This window comes from Amblyomma americanum, chromosome 9, assembly GCF_052857255.1.
Source record: "Amblyomma americanum isolate KBUSLIRL-KWMA chromosome 9, ASM5285725v1, whole genome shotgun sequence".
Classification (NCBI taxonomy): domain Eukaryota; kingdom Metazoa; phylum Arthropoda; class Arachnida; order Ixodida; family Ixodidae; genus Amblyomma; species Amblyomma americanum.
The window spans coordinates 33,995,607-34,015,843 of record NC_135505.1 but is presented as its reverse complement, the minus strand read 5'-3'; the positions used below and the strand labels follow the sequence as shown (position 1 = coordinate 34,015,843).

Below are 20,237 nucleotides of genomic sequence, written 5' to 3'. Positions count from 1 at the left end.
TGTTTTGTTTCTTCTGCAGCATCCGTCGTCGAACACTTGCAGTTAGATTCATGATCCCACGATATTGAATGCTTTTTAAATTTCGCAGAATGATTTTTTTTAAAGATTGCTGAAGGGGTAGACACTAATGCGAGAAATTGTTGGAGAAGACCGAAGCGCGGAAGATGTATCAAATAACATCAGCTGATTGTAGTGCCGCCGGGGCTGTTGATACGCTGATGAATTTTATCCAAGGTTGCAGAGTTAGCAACTCAACTGCGTTAAATGAGGTATCAATACACCATTAGCTATTAGATCAATATTCTGCGTGAGTGGAGAGCTTTCAAACTAGCTAATGTGCATGACATGGTTTACGCGAAAAGCGTACAGGCAAAAAAAGACGAAGACAGCACACACACGACAGGACTAGCGCCAATTTCCAACTAAGTTTATTCATTGAAAAAAGCCCTTTATAACCACACGAGCAGGAAAAGATAAAAGCAGAACAAATACAAGCATTGATATATACAAGCAGTGGCATAACGAAAGCACAGGTGCAAAATGACCAAACAATGATCATATCGCTGATAATGAACCACTAAGGAAACTAATCTCTTTCTCTGACAACGAGACAGATGGGGTGTAACGGCCCAAAGCAATATACATAGACTATGATGGGTGCGTAGTGGAGGGCTCTTGGTAAATTTTGGCCGCCTGAGGCTCTCTGACGTTCACTGGAATCGCACAACGCACGGGCGCCTTCTGAGTTTTGCCTTCGTTAAAATGCAGCCGCTGCAGGCAGAACTTTATACCGGGTCCCCTTTCATAATAGCTGAACGCCATAGCCACTGAGCCACCACGATTGGTATTATGCGGGTACGGTAACCTGCAATATGAGAACACATTAAAATAATTTTCCTGCGCGCCTGTGATAACAAACATATGAGTTCGAAACATGCAACCTGCAGGCTGTCGTGGCTGACCAAAGTTATTCGCTTAAGCAGTTAATCTAGACCACCGTAATCTAGACAAGCCAATTTTCCCACACATCATACTATGCCTTAAAGGGGCTGCGAAACACCGCTTGAACGGATGCCGGTTACACTCCAGATGGACTCAGTATGTCACACAGATGCTGACTCAAAAATAATTACGAGAATCGATGCATAGAAACGGGAGTTATTTATTGAAGAAATTTCAAAATACAAGCAAACAAAATGCTGCCCTCAACTCGATTCTCACGCAGCTTCCCATCCCTATTTCACTCTCCGAATGACGACACTTAGTGCGACCAATCAAAACAGGCTATGTGAGCACGTGGCGGAAGTATGCACTCCATGGTTGCCTGTTCTCTGTAACTCGTTCATGCCAAGGCTGGCGGCGCTTTTGCATGAACGACCAGCTGACCCAGCGATGCTTCATCGTGACGTCAACGGCGCAGAAGGGAGCACTGATCAGTGACGTTCCCTTACTTATGGATCCGAACTCGAGCGCGAGATACTGCGACGGTGTGACAGCCTGCGCAAGATAGACACATTTACCATAGCGCGGATGGCTACTGCTTACCGCCAACCATCGTCCGTCGCTCCTAGCGCGCTGGTTGTTCATGGCGAGCAAAGAGCGCGCTGTTGCCGGGAGCGTGGCGCCATCTGGCGCCGCCGCCCCGTGATCCTACACAAGTTGACGATGCGCACTCACTGCTAAATGTGAAACGAACGCATCCTTCCTTGCGACCGAAACGAACGCGTATAGAGTTCAATCGCTCGATCGGATCCATTCCGCAAAGCCGCTTTCAGATACATAAGGGATAGCCATAAGTGTTGAGTGCTAGCTCGTAGGATGTCTACAGAGAGGCGCAAAGTCTTTCAATGCAAAAAGCAGCCAGAGCCTCTGAGGTGTATTTTTGTTTTACTTGCTTTACAGCGCATTTATCTAGGGCAAACAAGTTGGTTTTGTGAACGTAATATAAATCACAACAATTTGACAAAACGTATATCTATTTATTAACACAATTTGCAGTATATTTACTCTTTGTCCAATCATCAAGCTCCCAATGAGTGATGTAATATCCGCTGCTAAAAAGCGCCACTGTATGATAACACCGTAAGCGCCATGAATTTTTTTTGAGATAATTAAAATATTGAAACTGCAGTATACGCAGTACGACCGATGCTAATAGAATCACTATAACTCATTCTATGCAACCAGCAGACAAAAAAATACACTGAAAATGTGTTTCGGGGCCCCTTTAAGAGTTGCTCACTGACTTGTCACTCACTGCAAAGGCCATGCAATAACTGGTGTACCTGACTCTGCAGTTAGGCGCCGGCCACAGCACTTCATTCGATTAATTTACATCTCCAACCGTTCAGAGCTCTGAACTAGGAGGGCTTCTGAAGAAGTTTACCAGCACCATTCGAATTAATTATGTCAGAACAGAAGCTCAAGCATGCCTGATCGGCTTATATCGGCTCTCTGCGTGCATGGGTTACATTAAGGGCTCACACAACACTTCAGCGTGCTGTAGCAAGTAACGTGCGCTGCGGTAACGTTAGTGCACATTTTGTCCTTGCTTCGCCGCGCTTGAATCAAACTTAGCCGAACTGTTGCTTCTTACCGATTAGAAGCGTCCGCAGCAAGCACGCGAGGCCGACGAGGCTGAAACCGCTGCCGAAGCAAAGCGCGAAGTGCTGGCCACTCGTCACTTCTAAGAAGAGGACAGGGACCATAGATAGAGTGGAGCCATTGCACCAGCCGGATACGGCGGCGTACGCGAGCACCGAGTAGAAGGAGCGTCGCAGTGGCATCGACATCAGAGCTACAGACAAGCATAGCAGGCAGAGCGCAGTCCACGTGCACCGCGACAAGTAATTCTTGTCCGTCACCCACCTGGAGCCTAGTCGGGCCGCGACATCAGCGAGGGGGTACACAAGCACCAAAATAACGCCTATCCACTTGGGAACACGGCAGACCACGGCGAAGTCGATGACCACCGTCAAGTACGTCTCCATGTTGGTGAAGATAACCGGGTGAGTGAACGTGACCAGGTAACATCGTGGGTTCAGAGCAGACGAGAAAGCGTGTTCGGTGGTTTATTTGCTGACTGAGCAAACAACTCGAAAACTGTTGGACACTGTGCTCTTCCAGGCTGTTTCATCCTTCGGGCTGGTTTCACGAGCGGCGCCTTTCGGGAATCCTAGGACGCAAGACGTGTTCTTTGACAAGAGCTCAGAAAATCTTTCGTACGTCACGGGCTATCTTGGTCGGTTTTCGTGGACTCCGTCTATTTCCTGATACTTGTGATAAGCATTTACGTTAATGTCACCGGCGTCGTGCACTGCCTCTTTGTGACTGTGATCATAACCGTGGACATTTCCAAAGCATGGTGTGCGGCTTACTTCTTGCATTGTAGAAAACGCTACCGAGGACCTCGGTATACCTCCGGATAGCCGCATAGCCGAGCAGCGGGTACGGCATTAAACGTGATGCCACCGCAGATGAGCAGAGCTCCTCTGAAGCCGAACTGGTCGAACAGTAGCTGCAGCAGTGGCGGAAGAATGAATCCTCCCACCGACAGACCGGCAGAGTTAAGACCCGACGCATTAGCTAGGTACTTGATGAAATGTTTGTTTACAGCGACCACGTTTGATCTGAAGCCGCCGACGGCAATAGCTGTCCAGACGGAAAACACTCGTTATATTTCGTTCTTCTCAGTGTTAATAATGTTTATATGTTTGTGGTGTTAGGCTTCACAAGAGTATCGTTGGCAATTGCGCTGCCTGTATCTCTAGTTTAGGAAGGATTGCGTTTCTTATAGTTATATCAGAATACCAGTGTCGTCTAAAATCATTATAAGTAGCGAGGCTACCAATTCGCTCAAAGTTCAGAATCTCTGGGCTTGCCATTATCTCCGTTTCGTATGGATAGAATCAATAGGTTGCAGAATTGGGTGGCACCTGTAACACACCACATTTCTCTTAGTCCTTGCTTCAAGTTGCATGAAATAGCGGGTTCGTGGCCATACTTTGTTCGGATAGGATGTGAGTGCATACTGAAGTTGGCGCACTGAGAGGCTCTATATCGGGGTGCACCATGTTGAGGATGAGACGGCTGATACAGTTCTAGAGGGAGTCTTACACCTGATACATGATTTTATCAGTCAACGTTCGTTTCACGACATTTTATTTTGGGCGGCATTTTTTTTCGGAACTATCCACTAAGAAGACATGCGTACCATGTAAAACACCCAGTACCACTATTAAAAATTACAAGCCCGTAGTAGAGTAGCAGCACAGCATCAAGCTGCTGGCCGTACAGCCGAAGAGCAGAATGGTCCGGATGGTGGCATACTTGCTCAGGATAGCTCCCAGGAGACCTGCGGACGTTTGCTATCTTTGAAGCAAAGATACGAGGTCTCTTTAAAGGATGATCCGAAGGATTAATTTCATAGCGATCGAAAAAAAAATCAAAGAAGCCGAGAGAGCTTGACTTTTTTCCAATTTCTCTCTTTTGATGCACTGCGGGCTGAGGCAGTTTCACAAATAACATTGACAGCAACGTGAGCTGCGTGATATGCCTTCTGTGTCGCGTTCCGAAGCTGTGTTCCTCATTTGCTAGATTTTTAGTGTCTTAAAGTGTCAAAAGAGCAGCACCCAATGTCCCGGCATATGTTACATTCACAAACGTAATGGTTTGTTTACTTCGCATGAATGCTGCAGATATATGAAACAAATTATAGCTCTTTTGTACGTTTACATGCGCTATCTCCTGCCTCTTACAATTCGGATCACTGTCGCGGACAAGAGTGGTTCCTACAGCGTTTTATAGTACAGCATCCCGGTAGCTTGTGAAGGAAAAAAAAATCCGTTGATTCGATAAGCTTCGGTTGTTAATGGGGAAATGCTGTTCCACATGCTGTTCCACCACTGTGGAACGGTGAGGACAGTTAGACCCTTCACCTTATCGGCCGCATCCCAAGTGACATCAGTTCAAATCCTTTCAATATGATGTCCCTCACTGACCAGAAGCTGTTTTGAAATGGGAACAGCCAGGAGACATTGATGAAAGTGATCGAGTCAAAAGCCAAACAAGACGTACCCGTTGTTGCAAAAATTGCGAGATAAATACGCCTATGTTGCTAAAACATACGCATTGCACTGTGAAACGTTCATGTACAAAAGCAACTGCGAGAGGTTCGTGCTCATTTCTCCGTGCAACCTCGTGAGCAATAGCGAAATCCTTCCGCGACATTTCTCATCACAAAGAAAGTGACAGCGGTCATTGCGCAACCTTTTGGTCGCGCTCTCGCAAGAGTCACGTGTGCCAGGAAACTTCTGCAATTGATGGCACCAAAAAGATTAAAAGACGAACTAAATAGTGCACAACCAACTCAACATGATGCAACGCTGTGGCAGCTTTCCATTAGCCCGTGCCACTGAGTGCGGAGAACTGAACAGCGCGTATCAGTAGGTTACCTGGCACATGGTTGCATAAAAGGCGACTGCACAAAATCCTGACATTAAAACCTCGAAAATTTGGAAAACGAATTACCCATCACAAAAAGCTCTTGACCTGCCGTGAAGGTGGTGATGAATTTTTATGGTGCAAGGGCATCTGCGGCCTAAGAGCGCCATGGCACAAGGTTTTTTCTTATACTCGATGTGGGATCAAAGACCCATTTTCCCATGGATTTAACCCTAATGAAGCCGAGCACTAGGCAGAGAAAGCTTGTACCCATTGTATCACCGTACCCGGCGGCACTGGTGAACGAACTCCAAGCCTCCCGCACGCGAGGCGGATGCTCAAACGGCTAGACCACCGCTGCGGTTTGCCCTGAAGGACGAGTAAATATGTTACCGTTACATATACGAAGTGGCGGCCAGGTAATGTAATCACCGCCACCAAAAGGTTACGGATGTAGGCGGCAGTTGTAAGAGCATATCGTCCGAACAAAACAACACGCTTTTTTCTTCTGATGTCGTGCTGTCTTCAATTTTTGCGATTTTGTTGGTGCACCACTGCTGATTTGCGTAACTGCGCACAACGTTCTTTAGCACCATTCAGCGTGGCTTCACCTGCAAGTAGAAAGAAGATGAAGGCGAGGCTCACGGGCCACGTGGCTTCCTCTCTCGTCGCATGGAAGGTGTGTAAAATGTTCACGCAAACGACGGCTGCGGCACCGAGCAAAAGGTAGGAGAACGTGATTATCTAGAAGCAGGCTGCAGCCATGACCCAGCTCCGCGGTGAGTCCATGGCTGCCGATGTTCTGGTTCATCCGCACCCTGAGACCGTGTCACAGAAGAGTAGTGGTTGATAGGAGCACCGTAGCGTGTCTTTCCTTATCGTGCTCCTGGCTGATATTTGTGCACGCCGCTGTGTGCTTACTTCAATGTGTTAAGTCGCGTGCGCTGATATCACGAATAACCAATGTCTAGGCCAGACTATGAGTGGAGAAAGAAAACAAAAGCACACATAAAAATGAGACGTCATGCTATGCAAGGTTTGATTGTGCCAGCAAGCAACTGACCGCACTAACGACTCCTTGGGTATTCTTCAAAACACTATAAACACCTTTTGTCCGCCATTGCAAACACTTTCTTTTATTCGATCTGAACTACCGCTGAACCTCTGCCATCACTGGCACCACCGTCTTGTTCGCACCACATCATGTTCTTTTGCTCCTTTCCAGTCACGGTCAATTTTCGGGTTGTGGCCCGGGCCAGATTTAGCATGGTGGCATTAAAACACGCCTCGGCATTGCGAATTCATACCTGGTCCATGTGTGGGGCTTGGCTTATGCGTCTGGGTGGTTTTCTGGATCTTTTTGTGGATAGTAAATTGTGCAAAAACTGTCTCTGTTCTCGGTAGGCACCTAAACTTCGCGTTGAAGAAAGGAAGGAAGGTGGGAGTGAAATAAGAGAGAAAGAGGTGCCGTAAAAGAGGGCTCCTGAATAATTTCGACCACCTGGGGATCTTTAACGTGCTCCGACATCGCAAAGCACAATGGCGCCTTTTCCGTTTAGCCTTTATCGAAACCCGACTGCCGGGTTCGAAGCCGGCGAATCCCAGCTGCAACAGCTGTGCGCATGACCGTGTAAAGTGGGACGAAAATGAAGGAACGCCCAGCGAAACGGTGCGGCAAAAGACTTAATACAATTTACCTGAGCGAGTTCCACTCGCGCAGATGTACCTATCACGTCACTCCAGGATTAACCAGAGCTGAACCATAGTCATTTTTATATTTTTTAAACATCTTGTTTTCTTCGAAACGACATTAAAGGTGCTCACACAACACACCACATATTTAATATTACCTCGGGGATTTTTACAACTGTATTATTGATCGTTGTATGCGGAGACATGGAACCAAATCCGGTGCCAAACGATGTGCAAACCCTGCAGATAATTTCACAAAGCCAAACTGAAAAAGAAATTGTTTTTCTGGGGGGAAATGAAGAGGCGCAATGTGAGACAGGCGTCATTTCCCTTTCTTAAAACCAACCCTCATTTTCGTTCGTTTAGGGCGCGGTTCGGGTGTCCATCAAGATATGTGAAACAGGCGTCGTTTCCTATCGTTAAAACCAACTTTATTTCACTTTCCTTCCGTCACGGCGCAATTCATGGTTTGAGGTCTACCTACAGTGAAAGTGAAACTTACGGCCAAGTTGAACTCTAGCTATAATCAGAGTCAAACTTGCGGCCCTGCTGACGGCTTGAAAAGCTGACGTAGAGAAGCTTTTCGCTTCAAAAGGCGCCTGTGAGCTGTGCGATGTAAGTGCCCGGTAGAGATCCCCAGGTGGCCGAAATTATTCGTAGCCCTCCACTACTGCACCTCTATCTTTCCTATTTCATTCCCACCTTCCTCCCTTCGCTCACGGCGCGGTTCAGATATCCACCGAGAACTGAGACAGTTACTGCGCCTTTCGTTTCCTGATGACCAATCATTTTTTTAAGCCTGATATGGCCGTGAATTTGTGCGTGTTAATGCGCCAATAGTTAGAATTATTTCAGTAAGCCTATGCATGTCTGGATAGGCTAAAACGCATATAAAATCGTTCTTTCACAGTGGTCTTAACTGCTCTATGTTTAGAGGGCACGGTTTGAAACAGTCATTCGTGCTCATGAATCATCGGCGATACCAGTTATCTCAGCATTCATTTTTTTTTAATTCACTTTAAAGCTACAGGTTACGCTACCGACTTCGTGAAACCCCATCTAGCAGTCATTCAGTGGAACGTCCTTCTTATAGATTGCAGGAATTTTCCCACCGGTTCACATGGCTCAAAACGAATTGAAGTCAGTTTGACAGTGCGTGCATGTGCAGCCGGGGACAAAAGTCTGTGCACCACGTGTTCCTGAAACGAAGCAGAAAGCTCTATTACTATCCAGCGGCTGGAGACAACACTAGTGGAGATGAAAGAATAAAATTTTGACTTTCACCTCCATAAGTTTGGTCTCCAGCCGCTGGATAATAGCAGAGCTATTAGCTTTGTTTGAAGAACGCGTTTTGAAAGACAGCTCTGAAAAAACTAGCCTTGGTTGAATGGCTATTCTTGCCCTCAAGCGGTAAACTCATGCATGAAACGATATTCTCCACTACGCGACGTACGATGCCGACGACTGTCGCCTATCGCTGCAGCTGCATGGCACAAGCGCACGAAGTGGCCAGACAGGGCGGTTGAGGGACGCTTTTCAGCAGTGTTGCTCGATTGCTGCCGCTTGACTGTTCACTCACCTCGCGGAGGAGTAAAGATGCACTGTTATTCATTTTTGGGAGTAAATAGCGTGAAGCAGAATTCAAAGAGATGATCAGAAAAATTTTTTTTGCAACGCTGCTTTTTTAACAAACTATAGGTACCCGAGAAACACGGCATAGTGGCTCTTAACTACATTTGTGACGCAATGGGACTTGTATTGAGTGGCAGACGTACCCTGCAGCCCACTTTTATCTTCCACAACTCCCAACAGGCTTTCACTGAACTATTTCAACGCATGGGCAAAGACGAAGCGAGCGTGGGCAGTTCCATCGCAGAGACTGCGCTAGAAAAGAAAACTTCGCTCGAAAAATGGATCCGGAAACACGCATCCGCAATGCATTCTGCTATTCGCTAGCCTCCTGAGCCACTGCGGGGCAAGGGGTAAAATTTTCTGCAAACTCAGAACCTGAGTGACAGTGGCTCAGCGGGACATCAACTTATCGCGCGAATCCATCGCGCACCGTGTCGGCGCGAATATCGGCTCATCCGGTTAGAGCTTCATTTATCATCAGTTGTTATTATTCATATATGCACACAGATTTCAAAATGGAGCTCGAGCGCTGAATTTTTACCATGCTTTGACAACCTGAACCTTTCGCAGGGAAATTTCTGCACGCGGAGAGTGGGGCTTAAAGTTGCCTTAAACGCCAGTCATGATTTTTTGCGAATAGCGACATGCTATTGCTTTTTTTTTTGGTGGCGGGGGGGGGGGGTGGCAAGACGGCCAGCTACGTAACAAATGAAATCCAATAGGGTTACGAAAGTTAAGAAACGCCACCCCGTGGACAATGCTAACGAAGTCACGAAATATTTTTATGTGAAGCTCTTCTCGTAAATGTTTTCTAACGTAACTGGAGAGCTCGTGACAACACATCGGCGATGAGCAGTTTAGTAACATAGAGTTCGCAGTATAGTATTGGCGATTAGAAAAACGAGATTCGCAGTGTTCTGTTGGCATGCAGTATTTAATAATGAAAGCAGATCTCTTGTAGATTTTAGAAATCACCTCAATCGCTCAAAATGTACCAAGACCTCTTCATACGATTTACATATATCTCTGCTATGTATGTTGAAATTATACACGGAACATATCTGCACGCGATATTGCGTATGCTCGCATACGTGTTCATGTGTGTCAGTGAAATTGAAATATGTAGAAGGATTTTGGGTAGCTATTAAGTCTTGAATAATAAATGGTATCATATACATGCTTCGTAGCCCTACCTCGATAGCTCTGCATGCGACTCTTGCGGTTTGAGCCCGCCGCGGTGGCTCAGTGGCTTTGGCGTTCGACGTTTAATCACAAGGTCGGTTCTTTCGATCCCAGCCGCGGCGGCCGTATTTCGATCGAAGCAAAATACAAAAACGTCCGTGCGTGTTGTGCGATGTCAGCGCGCAATAAAGAACCCGGGGTGGTTGAAATTTGCCCAGAGGCCCCCACTGCTGCGCCCCTCGTAGCCCGTGTGCTTCGGGACGTTGCGCATCACAAGTGACTGTTTTCCTTTAGGCATTTGGCTGCTGAACCGAAGGCCGCGGGATCGACTCTCGAACGTGGAGACCGCTTTTCGATAAAAGGTGAAATGCAAAAACGCCGTGCGCTGTGCGATGTCAGTCCATTAAAGATCCCCACGTGGTCGAAATTAATACAGACCCTTCGAGTCTCTAATAGGCCACCTGAATCCTCCGGACATGAAATCCCACAAACAACCACAAATCTTTATGGGTTACTTAGATAAGAAGAGATATAGTTGCCGCTCGCAGCATGGTGTAATAAATATAACACTGCACGATGCAAACTGGAGGCAGATAGTCTTCGTGACACCCAGGGCAGTACACGGAAAAAGAAGCGCCGACGCTGAAAAATATCACGGGCTTCGCAAGAAACACCTTGAAGCGTAAAAAAGCGCACTATGCATAAAAGAGAAAAAGAGACCATATTTAGCACCTCCTGTGCCATTCTCGCCCTAAAGCAAAGCCATAAGCTCCGAATGTTGTTGTTGTTGTTGTTGCCTGAAAAGACTCTGAATTCCGTGGACAGAGGGCGCTCGAGCTCGTCATCTTCGTGCTGGCAAGATGAGCCCCTAGCGGACACATAAAGAGCGATGGCGAGAGAAGCTGCGCCAGAGTTACTCGAGCGATGAGTTGCTATCTCAGGAGCTCGCTCACCCCGTTATTGCTGTAAAATCGCGCTCGGTAGTACCTATACTTATGCAGATATTTTCAGCTATAGTGCTGAACTGCGTGTAGTTTAGTTTTTTGCGTGTTTCCTGAAAGCCAGATGCTATGAAGGCTTAACCTTCTCAAGCTCATGCATTGCTGCATCCGCCGTGCATGTTAAGGTTGGGGTATGGACTGCGCAAAAAGGAAGTGGAAGGCGAAAGCTCCGATGTGCAGCCTCATTATCATTGCCACCGGCAGATTCCTTCGTTAATTGCACTCAATCTTGTGAAAATTATTTTCACTATATCTCTAAAGTTATGCCACGAATCGTCCCGCATTCGTTACAATTTCACTTCATTTTCTTGCAAAATTCCTCTTTTTCATTTCTCTTGCGGGTGTTTCTCCTGTATGTGAAAAGGTGTTCCGTCTATGACTTTGGCGCTCGGCACTAAGGCTTGACACCAATAAAGCTGCACCTTATTGGTACTTTCCTTTGGGGCAGTAACGTGGAGGCTAACGAAAAGGGTTAACATTAAGCCAAGGAGAGCACATCGAGCTATGCAAAAAAAAAATGACAGGTGTAACGTTAATTGACAGGAAGAGGGCAGAGTTGGTCAGGGATCCGACACCGGATTAATGACATCCTTGTCGAAATCAACAGGAAGAAATGAGCTGGGGCAGGGCATGTAATGCGAAGGTGAGATAACTGATTGTCCTTAAGCGTAACGGAGTTGATTCCAAGAGAAGGCAAGAGTAGCAGGGGGCGCCAGTAAGTTAGGTGGGCGGATGGGATTACGAAGCTTGCGGTGAAATGGTGGCTGCAGCTGGACACAGGACACTGCTGATTGGAGAGATATGGAAGATAACTTTGTCCTCCGCTGGGTGTAGTCAGGCTGATGTTGATGACGACCAAGCCTTGGCGAATCTCCATCATGCGTGCGTGCACACGATTTCAACAAAGCACAGCTGCATCTACAGGAACTGTTTCGGTGAGTTTAGTGCGATTGGGCACGGCAGCGGAGGCAACAGTGCAACTCATATCAAAAGCAGGGTATTCATGTTTATTGTATTTCTGGTTTTCGCGAACACTTTTCTTGCCGGGAATCACAGATCCAGCGTACTGTTGAGAGCGCGGTGCAGGTTCCTGTTAAGAAAAAAAAGCCCGAGTACCCTCCCAGCTTGTCTCTGAATAAACCTGCAGGTGGGTGTGAGAACAGCGACAGTAAGACCAAAAGACAAGCAATGGATGAAAGGATGAGATTAGTAGGCGCAACTGAAAATGTTGTAAACGCAAAACCGTGAGCTGACAGTCGCCCTTTTCTTGTCAAATCATATCGAGGTGCTTTTTTAGGGCGGTAGCATCTAGGTTGTCGTCAATCCAAAAAAATTCCCTTTTGTCCGGTATGAAATTTTGCGATAGGCCAAGAGAGTCGTGACGTCATTAGAACAGCCAAATTTAAAAACCTGAGGTTGTTCGACTACATTTTAGTGGATTATCATGTGCGAGTATACTAATCTTTGCCACTAATTGACTCTAGACCATCCGTTAATTCTCAATAATGTAACCAAGTGAGCCACTAATACTCACTAATTCAACTTAATCCACCATTAATCGACCTTAATCCATTCTGGAGTGGGCCTGCTTCCAACGTTTTTGGGGACCTTCGGAATTTCGCCTGGGCCAACTTCCAAGCGCTATCGCATTGGTTTCTTTAAGAATGTATTTGTTAAGAACTCTCCCGAGATTTTTTTATTGTGTTTGTGAGCATGGATACCTATAAAAGGAGTTAGAGTACTTTCATAGACTGGCATTTATCAATTATTTGCTACTAATACGGCTTTGCACTCCACAATCTGTAGCATGCATTTAAGTTGTGAATTTTTTTCGTGAACATCCTTAAGCGCAGCATTTCGATAGGGAAGATTCGTCATTATGATTGTTCTGAAACTGTAAGCATGCAGAAATTTACTAATGAGGCTGTACCGGAAAGGACGGCAGCTAACGGACCAGTGACATTATCAGAAGTTAAGAATTCCGACTTCCATAAAAACCGCTGACGGATAAAATGACCCGTAAATGCTGTTTCACTGCACAAACGACCTTTGTGTAAGCAAGGCAGCAGTGTGGGCTACATGGTTGTACATTTGGTTTGAATAACGCGCTACACACTAACAAAACGACAACTGGAACGGAGGACGCAGGACAACCAAATCTTTGTGTCTAAAGCTTCGAGACTGATTTATTTGCTTCTCTAGAAATGATTCCCCAACACAAACATTGGTGCATATTTGTAGCGCTATCTTTTCGGGCTAACCGGAGCCATTTACGTCAATTGCTCTGGCAGCCGCTAGATGGTACTGCGTGTAGAAAAATACGTTGTCACTAGTCGTCTGCGCATAATACTGTGAGTGAATGTGGAGAGATGGCGGTACCCCTCGAACAGCGTGTAAAGAAAAAATTCTGTGTGAAGCTTGGATAGACAGCTACACAGACGTATAAACTCCTTCGTGACGCTTACGGCAACGAGACATTGTCAGGCGCAAGTTTTTTAGTGGCACAAGAGGTTCGTTTCGGGGAGAATGTCGGTGGAAGACGACACAAGGCAGGGGCACCCTTCAACCTCACAGAATCAAAACAACGTGGCTCGGATGAGGGAAATCGTAAAGCAAGACTGAATCATTACAGTCCACATGCTATCAGATGCTTTTGACATTACTAAGACAACATGCCACCACATTTTGCGTGAGAACTTCGGAAAACGAAGGCTGAATGCCAGACTTGTGCCGCACTCCCTCACACAGGACTAGGAGGACACGCGGGAATCAGTGAGCGCTGATTTGCTCTCCGAGGTTGAGAAAGATGCTGTATTCATCGAAAACATCATTGCTGAAGACGAAACGTAGTGTTTTCAATACGATTCTCAAACAAAGAGGCAGAGCGCCGATTGGCGGTCCACAAGCTCTCCGGCGTCGAGAAAGGTGCGGCGACATAAGACCAAAACAAAGACGATGCTGAGAGTTTTTTTTTCGATGGCAGAGGTGTCATACACCACGAGTTTGTCCCACAAGAGCAGACGGTTGATAATTAGTTTTATATCTGCGTGCTGCAACACATCCGTGATGAGCTGCGACGCCATCGCCCTGACTTTTGGGCATCTGGACAATGGAGCCTTCTCTACGATAACGCAAGGCCGCACACTGCTCTCAGCTTGACAAAATTTCTCATCAAGCACAGACAGCACCACTGTACTTCCCCATCCGCCATACTCGCCTGACCTTTCCCCATGCGATTTTTTCCTATTTTCTCGTGTGAAGAGATCCCTAATTGGTCGCTGGATGGAGAGCGTGGAGGCCATTCAAGAAGCCACGACAAAGGAGGTGGCAGCACTGGCGAAAGAAGCGTTTTCCAACTACTTCCAAGACCTCAAGAAGCGTTGGAAGCTGTGTATAGACTATAAGGGAGACGATTTTGAAGGGGCGCTGCACAAATGATTTCAATGTTAAACGCATTTTTTTAATGTACTCAGTCTCTGAACTTACGGGAAAAAGTTGCAAATCGTGTGCTGCACCTATCTGCTAGCAAGTCGCAGATTGTGACTCGTTTTATAATGAAAGAACACTTTTACCGCTATCTATGGCAGACACTCGCCTAAACCTCCGGCTTAGGATTTATCACTTGCCATTGTTGGAATATTGCTTCGTGATTGAATACCTGGCCCTACTCCTACGCGCTAGGATTTTAAAACGTATGGTGCAAGCTCAAAACGTTGCTCAATGCATTTAGGAGTATCCCGTTATTCGGTATAGATTTTAATTGGCGAGTAATTACTCATTAACGTCCACATGAGCGCAGCCATACGGCCACAAAAGGAAGCTATACAGCTTGGCTGTCGCTCCTGGTGCAGGGTTCGACTCCTGACTCGATCGTTGGACCAGGACACATTTTTTTTTAACTGCAAAAATTTCAGACAAAGCTGAGCAGATTTCTTTTGTTGCCTTATGACGGTTATCAGGTGAATTCTAAGAAGTATTTACTCTCAAACTGATGCGGAAAATATAAAGCAATGATAACATACATTAACGAAAACATGGAAAGTTATGTAAACTGTACCAGCATGCAGTACACCAAAGTCGACCACTTTAGGTTCTCCTATTGGAACTAAATACAAAAAGGAGATAAAAATGAAAAATACAGCGCAACGTTTGGCAGTGTAAATGCATTCATTATATTTGCGTTATCCGCACTTGTGTGTAAGTGTTGGCCTCAATAGTCCAGTAATTCCGGCTGTGAATGAACTCAGCCCGTAGGCCACACTGAAGCGGCCAATGTCCACCACCTCCATGTACAGAACCGCGACTAGGGGCAGCGTCGATCCATTGCAGCAGACCGCAACGGCAGACTCACCAAGCAGCGTGGTATAGGAGACGCTGTATGCGAAGCAGAAGTCAGCGGCAGTACGGAGTGCCAGGCACGATGCCATCCATGGGCTTCTCGATAGGAATTTCCTGTCCGCTATCCAGCCTGCACTAAGCCTGGCCGTCAAGTTCATAGCTGTGTACGCTGTGATCAGAGTGAAAGCTCTCCACCTCTCGATGCCGTGGACGAGGGTAAAGTCGATAATGACGGTGGTAACTATAGCAGAGTTGGTGACAATTACCACTTTGGTCAGAACTATGGCATAATACCTGGATCCTCGAGGAAACTGAACAGTTCCTTAACTTCCTAAAGCTTTGGCTTAACATCCATCGATGTCTTTCGTGCAGCTTTCAAAGCACAGAGTTAATCGGCAGTTGATGAAAATTCGATGTAGATCCGTTCCTTTGCACCCATTTCCGCAGTTTTGTGCCCATGAAGATGAAAAAGTTAGCAATTACTTACCGCCCTCTCCTTCCAGGCAAGGCATGCTGATAAAAGGATACATCGGATTGAAACTGTCGCCTCTGAGATCGACATCGCTCGCTTCCTCGTTTTGAGGATGACTTGCACAGCGCTGGCACTTTCATCCACACTCAGAAAATGTTCTCTGCATGCAACAGCGCGCACATATTTCACAGAACTGCTTCTTTCGTTGCTTCCATGTGGATCAAATCCTTCGTTTTCAACACAGCCATGTGTGCTGGCATTACGAGCCACGATGCCAGAAGCCCCTCACGCCTTTCGCTTCTGCCCATTCTAAGCTTGTAAAGCGGGGCATCGCAAAGTTGTGTTTAAGAAATGCCCTAGAAAAATCATGCCATTATGCGATGCAAGACAGCTATCAAAATCAGGTGGTACGCTTACAGGCAGCAGGATACCCTTCCGACCTTCTGATTGCAATATCAGAGAGCCTGCTAAGAGAAATCATTCATTCAGGCCGCAGAGATTCCACTGAAAGGCCCAAGGAAGAAAAAAGAAAGTATGTGGTTATTCCTTATCTACACCGCATTTCACATAATCTGAAAAGGGTGGGAGCGCGTGCCGATGTAAACGTTGTTTTTTCCGCGCCCGATAAGCTCTCCAAACTCTGCCAAATTGTAAACAGCAGCAATGAAAGCCTGGTTGGCTGCGATAAGAAACACCAAAAAGGTTTTGTACCATGTAGCAGCAATATTGTGTACAGGTTTCCGCTTACATGTGGCAAGCACTACACGGGGCAAACTGGTCGTTGCCTCAACGACCGGCTGCGGGAACACAACAACAACGTGAGCGGCACCACTTCCCGTCATCTTGGCATTCATTGCAGAGACTGCACAGAGGAAAGAAAAAAGGACAAAAAACCGCCGTGTTATCCTGTTTTCACTCAGTGTCGAGTGCTGTCAGATAATAGAACAAAAATCACTCGTTATATCATTGAAGCTCATGAAATCCATAAATTCAAAGATGAATGCGTAAGCGTTGCCTCAATAGCTCTGTCTGATAAAGAACTACGTATCCTTGATGAGAATAGAAAAACGTGCGCAGCTGCTCTTGTGCCACTGTAGACCTGTGCTCAGGAATTGTCATTTTCGTCAATCTGTTTTGTGTATCTGTCTTTTTCATTTGAGATTGGTTGCCACTGTATTTAAGTAGTGAAAATCACCTCAATAAACCAGTTGTAAGTTCAGCGCCGTGTCTGTGCACTTGTCACGTCCTTTGTCCCCTGCGCTGCTGAAAAAACCATGTCACACCAACTTGCCCAAGCATCTACAGTATCTTTTAAAGCTGTTTTGGCTAAGCACACCGCCGGCTTGAGGGCTACTTATTTCGTTGTCGTTCTTTTCATCGACAACTGAGATTTGAGTCTCCGGGAAAGTCTCTTCGCTTGGACAGGCTGACACATTGTAGGTATCCGAAATCTTCTGTTGTGTCTCCTCATGCTTAACCATCGCGTCCTTGTTCGCAGTAGAGGGAGGCTGCTGTGGAGCCGGAATACACTGCAGCAGAGTCCCGGTAGTTGCGCTGAGCACAACACCTACGGCGAGAAGAATTGCTCCCCGGAAGCCATATGTGTGGAAAAAGTGCTGAACAATGGGTGGGAATATTAGGCCACCGATGAAGAAACCAGCCATGTTGAGTCCTAAGGCCGCGGCGCGGTACTTGGCGAAGTGCTGGTTGAAGACAGTGCTTGACAAAGTCAAGTGGCCGACGCTGAGCCCTGGGGATGAAAACAGCGGAAGGACAGACGACACAAATGATGTTACTATTTTCCCTTGGCTTAACGACGACAGGATCCCGCTCGGAACAGCTTAGATGACCAGAGAAAGTTTGCCTAGATATCTGCGGAACTTCAGAATTTTGTATCATTTTCATTCGCTTTCATAAAAACGCTGTGTTCGAAGTCGTGTTAGAGTTGAGTAGAGATTTTACGACGAGCGATTGAGGCGCCGTGGATGACAATGCGGATAGTTTAAATATAGGCAGCTCCAATATCAAAGGGAACGCATTATATTTTGATGGCAGGCGATAACTTCGTAAGTACAAGAGAAAAGCGCGGTTTTTATTATTTGTTCCCAATAGCTTTTACTCTGACAGATTCAACTTCAGTGTGCAAGAAAACACATAATTCGTCCTTCTGGGCAGATGTTCTCTTTGATATTCTACTTGCATGTACACGATGCTGGCATATTATCGTAATTAATAACAACGCGAAACAGTGAAGAAAACATTGTCTTACTTGTGGCAAGTTTAAGTGCAGAAGTGGAATGTTGACAGCTTACTTTATTCTTATTTCCTAAGCCCATTTTTTCTCAGTTCACTAAAGTTCTAAGGTGCAGTGTTATTGGTTTTTTTTTTCTCTTTGCTCTCGCCTTCTCTAAAAGTGTCTATTTCGCATCGTAGGAAAATGAATTTCAAAGAAAAATAAAGCAGGTAAAAGCTGGGCGCCGGTAGAGTGCCCGAAATTTTTTTTTCAGGGTTTTAAAGTATCAAGCATACTATAACCTTTTCCCCTTTCATATGCTCAAGATGCTCAAGCAGATGCAAGGCTCTGCTTCAGCTTGATATATAACGTTAGATTTCTTCTTATATTATTCTCTGGAAAAACAAGCAGTATTATATTATAAGGGTGGTTTTTGATTGTGCTGTTTGAAACACTGCTGGAGGAACAGAGGAGTACCGTGGACGACTCAATACACGAGGGCCAGGTAGGTGTTGGTTGTAGCAAAGAAGCAGGAGAACACTGCGAGGGTAGCGACCGGGCACGCAGTGATGGTGATATTCCAGACACGCACATGCCTCGCAAGGATTCCCGCTAGCAGAGCTGAACACATCGGACATATCTGTCGAGGCTCACACTTTGCAAATCCAAAAGAGAATATTTTTTGTAACAATTTCACAGTGACATCGTAGTAAGTACTGTCTATGATGTCCTTTTGGCTGCCCCACCATACTTTTTGTCTATGATGTCGGTCGAGAAAAACGGTGGACAGTTAATACTACTGGCCAGAGGCGTTAGAATTGTGCATACCCGTTTTGGTGAAGTACCTTACGACCACTGTTACCTCGCAGCGAGGAAGATCGAAAGAAAGGGTTTGAATGACAATTGGTGACTTTGTGTGGCGAGAAGCCCAGCATGATGAACATTATAATTGAAGGAGCAAGGGTTATGTCACACTGAGATCTACGTAGGCGATACTACAAAAACCGAAGCTTTTGGAGGCTTAACGGTAATTGTCATAATCACTGGCCAAATTTCTCGAAATATGTAACTATTTCACGACAGGATGAGCAGGTCTTGTCTGCGGTCTCTCTTACGGAAGAAGGCCATTTCAACTGAAACCTGCATTGCATAGGGGAGTCAAGATACGAGAGACGATGACATCACCTGCAGTAAAGTAGAATGTCGCCGCCATGGTTACCGGCCAGGCAGCGGCTTCGCGAGTCGTCTGGAATGTTTCAATGATGCTCACATACACGACGGTGGTGGAAGGAATCATGGCGAAGGAGAAGATATTGAACCAGCAGAAAGCCGGCTGCCACCAGCAAGCTCATGTTGGAGACCATGGCGCGTTCGCGGCGCTAAAGGTACTTGCTGCTACCGCGACACTGTGAACCCACGCGTTTTGCGGCACTCGCCGCTATATCGTCATCCTTGAGAGCGAAACAACTGCTGGATGACCGAGGCCGCTGGTGCGTGTCAGAAAAATGGACGTGTGTGCCGACGGGTGGAAGGATACCACTTTCCAGAAACGCGACTAGGAGTATGTTTTGTGCGCACTCGCTGGTTACCGGAAGAGACTATGCGTAAAGATAACGTGGATATGTGGACAGTGCACTCTGAACTTTATTTTGGTCGACCTAGGTGCAAGAACACATAGACAGCAGTGTATAGAAACCTATCAAGCGAGGAAATCGTTAACGAAGGTTTTTGGCCTGTAAGGAAGGGCAATGCTTGTCAGACGCCCCTGCTATCTTGGTTGCTAGGTTGTGGCTGTCGAGTACAGCCAGCGCACATGTGTCGGTCAGTCAAGAACAATTCTAACGCCTGCAATAACCAACCCTTTCAGAGTATGGCGCAGCTCTGTACGATTACGAATCTTTCCGGAAGATGTTTGATATGATACTTTTTTTGTAATTTTTCTTTCATAACTTTTGTAAAAAAAATTTGTGTGTTCTCAATTTTCGTGTTTACTGGGACGTGCTTCTGCGACCAGCTCATCTACAGTAGTACAACAAAAGAAAGGAATGCAGACCTTTACCCTGTATTGTGAATTTTCACCAAGAGCTCAATAGTCTGCTACTGAAATACCGTTTAAAAATGCTTTTCGCCACCTCAGCTGCAGGAATATTTTATGTCATGTGTTACGGCGTCCATTCGCTTCATTATAAGAATTCTGCGCTTTCGCAGCATGTCAAGCTAATCAAGAAAGGAAACAGTAGCACCG

The 20,237-nt window shown here is 46.2% G+C and overlaps 1 pseudogene; it reads right to left on the bottom strand.

The window, feature by feature from the left end:
- Nucleotides 1–10,736: 10,736 nt before the first annotated feature.
- Nucleotides 10,737–18,382, bottom strand: LOC144104922 (uncharacterized; annotated as a pseudogene).
- Nucleotides 18,383–20,237: the final 1,855 nt, after the last annotated feature.